A 9510-nucleotide genomic window follows, 5' to 3' on the forward strand; every position below is an offset into this window, starting at 1 on the left:
GGTGGCGGGGGGCCAGGGGTTTATAGGGTCTGGGGGTGGTCAATGGGGCCCTGGGGGTAGCTTATGGGGCCTGAGGGGGTCGTACTGGGGCTGGGGGCTGGTTATGGGGGGGCTGAGGGGGAGGTGGGGGCCTGGGGGGGTTGTACTGGGGCTGGGGGTTAGGTTCTGGGGGGCTGGGGGTGGTTTATGGGGAGCTGAGGGGGAGGTAGGCGGTGGAGGGGGGTTGTACCGGGGCTGGGAGTGAGGTTGTGGGGGTCTGGGGGTGGCTTATGGGGGTCTGGGGGTGGTTATGGGGGGCTGAGGGTGGTTTATAGGGCCTGAGGGGGTCGGGCTGGGGCTGGGGGCTGGTTACGGGGGACTGAGAGGGAGGTGGGGTTGGGGGGGTGCTTTGGGGGGGGAATGGGGGGCTTATATAGGAGGTCTGGGATCAGCAATTGGTGGGGTGGGGGCATGTGGGGGCCGTGGCAGGGCTGGGGGGGTCGTACTGGGGCTGGGGGTTGGTTATGGAGAACTGGGGGTGGGGGGGAAGATGGGGGAGGGCTTGGGGGCTATATTGGGGGTTGGGGTTCAGGGTATGCAGGGCTGGGGGGGTCATTGGGGTTTGGGGATGGCAGTGGGGGCTGGGGGAAAGATGAGGGATTATGTTGAGGCTGGGGATCAGAGAATGGGGGGCTGGAAGGGGTGGGGGCTCAGGCAGCTTCTCCCTGAGCCCTGTGTGTTGCAGGATCCGTGCTGGGGGGCAGCTCCCAAGGAGCCACAGCCCTGAGTCATGACTGAAGGTCTCCGAGTCTGCGTGGGACACCCATGTCCCTCAGGTGAGGGGGAATCAGGCCCATGCTGTCCTCGGGTGGGCTGGGGGCTGCGGGTGGGTGGGCGGGGGGCTTGGGGCCGACCGCTGGCGGCTGCCTCTCAGCCCGTGCCTGCCGGCCTGCCCCGCGCCCCAGATCAACCCCCCGCGGGCTCCCCGCCGGGGTTCCTCCCGTGCAGTAACAGGTGTGAGCATCCATGCAGCATTTTGGTGGTCATGTATGATACTGCACACAGCGCGAGCCTTCCCTCGGCCGGGCGGATGTCCCCGTATGGCCGCTGGATTCCTTTCTTTATCCTGTACCATCCTGGTTTAAGAATCAAATCGTAGAGCTAAGTGGCATTGCCCTTCCTTCACAGGCAAGTTTTACAGACATGGAAGGTAGAATTTAGATACGCTACTGATATTTTATTTTTTTCCCTTGATTTATCGCAGGAATAAATTATTGATTTATCTGAATTCCCAAGCTTTAGTTCCCAGGTAGCAGGGAATGCTGGCAGGCAGGGTTCTGTACTTGAACAGCCTGTGAGGTTCTGCTGGAAGCTGTGTACTTTGCTCTCCCGTTACATCTGAGCTTCTATTTAGTTTGACTTTTCTCCTCAAGTTGAGGAGTGCAGCTGAGGTCCCAGCTAAGGCAGCCATGCGTCCTTGCAGGCCTGGGTTGTGACCCTGGCCCCAAAGTGGTCTGGGCTTCTGGAAAAAAAAAAAAAAACACAAACAAAAAAAAACTTCCAAGACAAAGCAAGGCACTTCTCTTGTTTTTGTTTTGTTTTTGTTTTGTTTTGGTGTCCATCAGGTGCTCAGCACTAATATGCTTTCGGCATTTTTCAAGGTTAAAATGCTACGGGGAAGGATTTTAAAGGCAGCTGGGGGGTGGTGTGCTACTTTTCTCAGGTGTTTCAGTGGAGCTGATTCAGAGAAGGTGGATCTGTGCACGGCAGTGGTCCCTAGCTTTAGCTAACGCCCTGCCTGGGTAATGTTCTTTGTTCAAAAAACGTTGCGGGATGTTTTGTGCCAGTCAGTTTGGGGTTGTTTTGTTTTACTGAGGCAAGGAGCAGTCTCAAGGGGCTCCTTTGAGCTTGCTGTGTACTAGCTAGAGCTGGGAGTTGTTTGTGTAAGACCAACAGGGAAGCCTCTGGGCTTTCATTTGAAGCTTGCCTGGTAACACAAGGAGACTTAGAGTATAGCTTTCGTATCTAAAACTGGCCGGCATCAGGGAAGGCCAAGTACAGCACAGTTCTGAGATAATAAAAGTCTGGTTCTCCACTCTCCAGTAAGTGAGCTGAACAGGGATCTAGACTGGGAGGCTTTCCAGTTAAATCCTGCCCAGTTGCCAGCAGCCCTGTGTGTGAGCAGCTGCCATGGCTGGCCGTGCCTGGGGAAGGTCCTGCTTAGAGCTCCAGCTTGTCAGGCCCTCTTCTGCAGCAGGGTTGAAACCAAAGCCTGTGTAAGCTTCTGAGCTGATAAAAGCACTGCTGTTTTAAAAGGCAGACGTCAGTGGCAAAGTGGTTGTTTCATCAGGGTAAGTAGGAGCACGTGTTTGGAGTAACCTGGGTTCACTGCATCTCTTTTATCAGCCCGCCAGGCTACCTGCAGCTCTCTTGAAGCTTGCAAGGCATGTGCAGGTGTAACAGAGCGCTCCCTAGTGCAGTGTTCAGCAGATGGGCATGAGAGCTTAATGTTTTTTCCTCACCTGTATCGACTCTTATCAGGAAGCAGAAGGTATTGCTTCTTCCTGCAGGCCTCACCTAACAGCGAGTGCTGTACCTTAGGTAAAGCTGCAGGGGTGATGCAGTTTAACACCCCCCTTTTGATCCTTTGGACTGTGTAGGGTGAATTTCCTGCCCTTTGAATGACTTCAGTCAACCGTGACAATCGTGCTTGGGTTCAGCTGTGCAGTGGCTGAAAGATGTTGGGCTTTCCAGTGGCACCTGGGGGAGGGAGGGGGGTTGGTTGGCTCCTGGGTTCTTGTACCAGGCTCTCATCTGAAGCTTAGGAATGGCAGCTTTGCGGTATGCCCTGAAATGCTGTGCTTAACGCTCGCTGCCCCTTCCGTAGGTGTTCCTGCTCACCACAGAGGCTGCTGGGGCTGTGCCCTGTCCCAGGCTGAGGTAAGGGAGCTCAGCTGTGCTCTCCGCTTGCTGGAGGCAAAGCTGTGTGCTTTGGATCTGCAGCCAATCCTCCCTGTCTGCTTCGTCTTCTAAACACTGAACTCACCTGGACAGAGCTGTCTAATGGTGTCAGACTGCAGTTAAAAAGCATTTCACTTTTGTACCCCTGCAGACTGACTGTTCGTTATTACTGACAGAAGCTTTTCCCTTTCACTAATGTCACACTCTTCCTGGGTTACAGACTGGTATTTTCTGCCACATGGGCTGTCAAAGTGCATGGAGCACTGTATAGGGTGGTTGCAAATATCCTGATCTTTACTGCACTGGGAAATTGAGCTGTACTTATCCATTAAATCAAAAGATATATAAATACATAGCTATATTTAAAACTTGACAGGTTTCTAATAAAGGAGGGTAAGTTGGATATGAGTAAGAAATAAATCTTCTAAGCTTGAAGAATATTCCTTTTTAAAAGTACTCTGACTGAGGACTTTCCTGTCAACTAACTTTTAAAGTATAAAGCATTTTTTTATTTCAATTAACGTGCAGCGTACCCATTTGTGGGAGGGATCCCTAGCTGTTGGTGGCACTTTCTGGGTCTGGTGCCCTGGCATGTGCACTGAACAGCTCTGACATCTGTGTGCAGCTTTCCCTGCTGTGTGCTTGTTCTGCTTCAATGTCCTGGTTGTTTCTTTACAGGTGGCTGAACTGAAGGTCTCTGCGTGACGGTGGGAGTGCTGCCCTTGCAGTTCCCTTTGGTTATATCTGCGTGGTCTCTTCAGGTTATAAAAGGTAATTTTGTCTAAGTAGATGGTAAACATTAATAAAATCCAGTTCTCCAAGCTGGCTGTCTTTGTATTTAATGCCTGCTAGTATGTGTGAACAAAGCAAAAAGGTTTTTAACTCCCTGGAAGCGTGCACGTAGACAGGTAGGCACATAAAACCTTCTCCTGTGCTGACACCTGTGCCCAGGGCAGTCACGCTGGGGGTGCATGGTGTTCTCTAGGTGTGGTGCTTCAGGGATCTGTGGGGGTAATTCGATCTTGACAGTCACTAACGTATTCCTGAAAGAATCTGAGCATCTTGGTGTGCCAAGCTCTGATTTCCACTAGAGGGTGTGAAGGGCTGCAGAACGGTGGCATTTCCCTGGAACTGGGAGACTTCCTTTAATCGGATGCGCGAGCAGCAAGGCTGTGGCAGGATTATGTTCCAGCTGAAGAACTCTGCTCTTTGTGTTGGCAGCAGCCCAGGTTACATCTGCTTTATGTAACCCATCAGCTGCACTCGCCGTGAAGCCCATGTGATGCTCAGCCCCGGCCGTCGTGCATCCTCTTGTGCTCTCAGGCAATGCACGCGTGCGCCCCGGGGGAGGCAGCTCTGCTCTGCTTTGGTACATCACCACGTTCCCTTCCCTTTCATCTGAGTCATAAAATCTGCCCTTGCTAAGCAAACAGTAAGTTTGTATTTGTATTTCAAAGAGCCCAGCTTCTAGGATTCTTTTCGTAGGGGGAATTTCCACTGAATCTGCAAGATTCCCAGGCCAAGCCAAGCCTGAGGCTGGTGTGTTGTGAAACCACGCTGGCTGCTGAGCTGACACAGGTGGAGCCTCTTCCCGGTGCCGCAGCAGCCACACTGCTCCTTGGCCAAGTAAAGAACTTCTTCATTGCTAAATTTTGCCTCTTAAGTGTCATGTTCGGGACAAATTCCTGAGCAGAGCCAAGCCTGGCTCTGTTCTTGAGCAGTGCTGCCTTTGCTAGAGCAGTGAGAGCTTGAAAAGAGGTGTTGGGAGGAGCGATGGCCATGTCAGAATTCTGAATTGCTGCAGCTTGAGTGTGTGCTCCTCTCTGCTGGTACTGGATGGGGTCTGGGGACACTTAAAGCTTGCTTTTTGCATTTGAGAGGGAAGCAGTTCCTTTGCTTACTGCTGCCAGCTCTGCTTTGGGGTGGAGGCTTGCTGGGGAGCAATGGGGATGTGGTGGAAACGTGTTGGTGCTCACTGGGCTAACAGGAATGCCCCTGCGGATGGTGAGGAACCGAGGCAGTGCCTGGAGGCAGGGCAGTCCTGCAGTGCCTTTTCTGCTTTTGCTTTGTTTTAAAGGAAACTTTACATGTATTTGACCTCGTGCCTTCCACAAAAAACAATGATAAAGCGCTCTGGAGATTTGAATTCAGAGTAGGTCAGCAAGGAGTTGGTCACTCTGTTCCCTTTTTTTTTTTTTTTTTAATGCTTTTTCCCAGCTTCTGCTGGGAGACGCTGTGTCACAGTCATGTGCACAACTGCCACGTGTGGTTTCCAGCTTACCCAGGTTTTTCTGAGGGCAGAGCTGAGCTGGTTAGTGACCCTGGCAGTGCTGCTCTGGTGAAATCCTCCTGGGGCTGACTAACAGGCAGGGCACAGCTTCCACGCTCGGTTTGCTGAGGCCTCTGCTGCTGACATGGAAAGTGGATTAGAGATTGCAAGCAGCATTCAATTGAGGGAAGCTCAACTGACTTGGGGGGGAATGAGTCAGTTCTGCGTTTGGGGCTCTGGAAACTGCTCATCATGCTGAAGCATCTTCCGTGTTCATCGGCTGAAGTGACTCCAACTGCGTTGTGAAGGTGGCTTACGTCTGTCGGGAGCAGTGAGTGTTGCCTCCCTGTGTCCCCTCTCCGGAGCCTCTCGTGCCCTGGGAAGGAGGATGCACCCAGTTTTGCTTGTCAGACACCCATGGGATTGTCCTACAGCCTGCAGCTGCTGTGAGCCTTTTAAATAGCAACTGAGAATGTAATGCCAAGACAGAGCCTGCGAACACCCTGGTTGTGAAGCGTTGGTATCACACGGATATGTTTTAACCCTGTCCTGTTTTCCCAGAAGTTTTGCCCACTGGTGGGGTAAATGTGTAAACCCCTAATGGGATTAGCACCTGGCTCATCCAAAAGGGAAATTGTTTCTAACCCGGTGCTCAGCAAGGTGCTGTTCCTTCTCTGGCTGCTCTGGCTCACCCCTGTGACAGCTGGGAATGCCAAATGGCTGTGGGGAGGTGCTGGGCCAAATCCTGCAAGGGCAGCTGCTCCTCCCAACAGCAACACAGCTGAAATATCGGTGTGAGTGAAAGAACACGGGGTACAACCATGTCCCTGCTGCAGCTGGCTCTGCTGGGGTGACAGCAACACCATGGACGGTGTTTTGTGTGCGGACAAGAAATAGGAATGATGCCTTCCAGGTGTAGCTCTGCAGGGACAGCATCCTTGGTGATTTCATGTCTCCGGGATCTCCTCGTGCTTGGAAAGCACTGGGAGAAGCAGAGGGAGCTGACGTTGTGCAGGCAAGGTGCGGTGATCTGGGCAGGCTGAGCTCCTGCAGCGGGGTCAGAGTGTGTCACTGCTGGGTTTGCTGAACCACAGCAGTCCTGGGGTCAGCTCGTGGTCTGTCTCTACTGGAAAGATCTGGCTGCAGGTGCAGTAAAGGCAGTCAGTACCTTCTCGCAGACACCAGCGATAGCTGATGGTGCCACAACAGCTCTGCCACCCTCCAGCATGGCCTGATGAGATTTGTGCTTGTCTATATGACCTCCTGGGCCAGAGCTGCCACGTTCGTTGTCTTTTCAGACCTGTGGGAGCTGGTTGGGATCTGTGAAATGGAAAAGGAGAACAATCAGTCTTGGAGAAGGGGCATGTGCTGCCAGGCTGCCCTCAGCAAAACTGGCTGTGAGCCCGATGGCTTTTGTTTGGCTGGAGCAAACAGTGCAGGTCCTCCGTGCTTCCCAAAGGCTGGGCTCAGAGATGTCCTCAGCCCTCCAGGCAGGTTTTAGGGGATTGTTTTTATTGGGAGGATGATGGTTCTCCTCTTAAATAGCAAATCCAGGCCGCAGAGCCCTGGTCTGTCTCCTGTATCCCCAAGGTGAAGGACACTGCCTGGGTACTGCAGGGTTGGGGTGCTGGGATGTCAGGATGCTGTGAGGTTTTAGAGTCCCTGATCCTGATCCCAGTGCTCTAGAACTACAGCTTCTTCCTTTAAAATTTCCAGAGGAAAAAAAAAAGAAATCTGAATTTGGCCTGACTTGAATTTTTCAGTGCTGGCATCTCCTGTGGGATAGAAAAGCTGTGCTTGGCCAAGCTGTCATAAAAATGTGTGAGGGCAATGGGTGTGAAGGGCAGCGAGGCACCTGCCGCCTGCCTTTGTTTAGCTGTGTGCTGTGCCAGTGGGAGGTTTCCCTGTCTCAGGATGATGTTTTTCTCCCCCATGGAGCCAACACCACAGCCTGGGTGAACGGCACCCCTGGGGATTGACTGGAGGGCAAATGCAGCCGCAGCCCTCCCCGTGCACAGCCTTGGCCGTCACGGAGGGATGTGACTGCTGCTTCCCCAAAACGTGGGGCCATAAAACAGCGGTGTCAGCAGCCACGTTCCTGCATGCTTGACCCAGCCTGGAGCCCAGCAGGGGTGCTGTGAGGTGGGACAGGGACCGGCTGCATCCTCGGGGCCAGGTCCTGGTGCAAAGCCAGTGGTAGGGTGGCAGCCAGCGCCGTCAGCCAGCCAAGCAAAGCCTCTGGCGGCTGAGCGTGAAATGGGTATTTATGTGCACAAGCACCAAATCAGTCAAAAAGAGGAAGAGGTGTCTGTACAGGCACTTGTGCACTACCTCTGCTCCAGACAGCCTGTGCTGGAGGAGGAAAGCTGGGCCCCAGGGAAGGGGAGCAGCTCCCACCTCGTCTCCTGCCTGTGTGCATGTAGGAAAATGCAAGAGGTCTGTGCCTGGGGAGCTGGACCTTGAGCTGGGACAGGAATCGGTTAATGCTATCGGTGTGTTATGCAAACTGCTGAACTTTGCATCTCAGAAAAAGAAACTCAAAGGAATTGAGTGCATGGAGAGCAGGGGCTGGGGTTGCTTCTGCTGCTCAAGCAGCCACAGCACCGCCTGGTTCCCACCTCTCCTCCCTCCATCGCCCATCAGGGAGCCTCGGCTGCTCTCTTAGGACACATCGGGGGAGTGTTAGCAAGCACAGCTCCAGGCCAGCTCCTTCCCACTGAGCATCACTCAGCCCTTAGCTAAGGACCCCCTCTGCTAAGAGCTTCATTCCAGCTGCTCCCCGGAGAGCTGTTCTCAGTCTCTGGGTCTGGCTGCAGCACTGCTCTTCCCTCAGCAGCACTTAAAGAGGGAGAGAATGAGCTGCAGGGAGGGCTCGTTGCCCACCCAGGTTTCATCTTGGGGGTCGAGGCCAGGCTGAGCTCTGGCGAGCAGAGCTGGGTGCAGCGCGAGCACTGCTGGGTGGCAGGAGCCAGCCTGGTGTCAGTCACCGTGCCGTGATAATGGCAGAGGGCAACTGAAGGAAGATTTACAAAATGTTTTTTTTTTTTTTTAAGCTCTAGCTATGAAAGCGGCAGTGGCTCCAAGTTGGACCTTCCAGCCAGAGGTGCTCAGGCTTAATTTGACAGCTATTCCTTAAATATTTAAAAAGCTGCCTGGAATAAACTGAATGCTTCCGAGTAGTGACCTAAATTCCACTTGCTGTAAATTTCATTAGAAAGTGGATTTGTGTGCCTGCCAGCAGCAAGCCGCTCTGCAGCTTCATTGATCTGACCAAACCATGTGCTGTGCAAGTGCCTTCCTCAGCAGATTTTTAAAGAGCTCCCTGCTGCATGCTCCTATCCTCTATGTGCCTTGTTCCCTTGCCTTCCTCCTCCCTTCCTCTCTTTTTCCTCCCGGTGCGAGCACATCGTTTGTTTACTAATCACGTCGCATCGTTAGCTGCACGGATCCATCCCACCGGCTGTGTGGGCAAGGCTGGAGCAGCTGGGAAGGGAAGGTCCCTGTCCTTCAGCCAGCTCCAGGAGCTTTGCTCTCCGCTCCCCGTCCTGGGGCAGGCAGGAGCTTCTGCAGAGGGGCAGGGCCCAGCCCAGGCTGCTCGCAGGGAGCTCACCTGCGGCTCCAACACCTTTGGAGAAGTCTCCTTTCCTTCTGCTGCCCCCAAAGCGCCGTCTGTCCTTGTGCAAGCACCACTTCGGAGCTTGTGGAGAGGCGTGATGGCAGCCCAGGTGGCACGTACTGAGCCTCACTAGGGAAACACGCCCGGGGAGACGTGGTCCTGCCAGGGCACCGGGTGCACGAGCAACGTGCGAGCCCCTGAGTGGGGACATGGGGACACACAGCTCATGGCAGCGTGCTCGCTGCCCACTTGTCTGGGTTCTGGGTGGTAACAGGACCTGCTGCCACCTCTCTGTCATCACAGGAGGTGCTTGGGCACGATGTTCCTCACCATCCTCTCCATACAGCTCAGGGACAGCTCATGCATGACCTGCAAGAGGGGCTGCCTCACCTTGGCTCTACGGTGGTGGCTGATTTTTAGTTCAGCCTGAGTCTTGGTGAAAGAGGCTACAGCAGCACTGGGGACAGGACCTTGCTGGCTCTCAGTGTCCAGAGGGGGGCTACGTTAATGCTGCCACAGGAGGGTCCCTGCTTTGCACCCCTACCCATGATGGCAGGGCTCAAAACAGCTCCACGGCTGCCCATGCTCCGGGGAAGGGCTGTAACTGGCCCAGAAATCTGCTTTTTGGGGCTGGGAGCGTCACCAAAGCAGCAGTTTTCCTCTGCAGCCGATAAGGAGGTTAAGT

General features: G+C 53.9%; 1 non-coding gene across 1 annotated transcript; it reads left to right on the top strand.

Moving 5' to 3' along the window:
• The first annotated feature begins 876 nt into the window (after positions 1 to 876).
• On the top strand, positions 877 to 1046 carry LOC116496742. Its single transcript, XR_004254041.1, has one exon.
• Positions 1047 to 9510: the final 8464 nt, after the last annotated feature.

Source organism: Aythya fuligula, chromosome 18 (genome assembly GCF_009819795.1).
Source record: "Aythya fuligula isolate bAytFul2 chromosome 18, bAytFul2.pri, whole genome shotgun sequence".
Classification (NCBI taxonomy): domain Eukaryota; kingdom Metazoa; phylum Chordata; class Aves; order Anseriformes; family Anatidae; genus Aythya; species Aythya fuligula.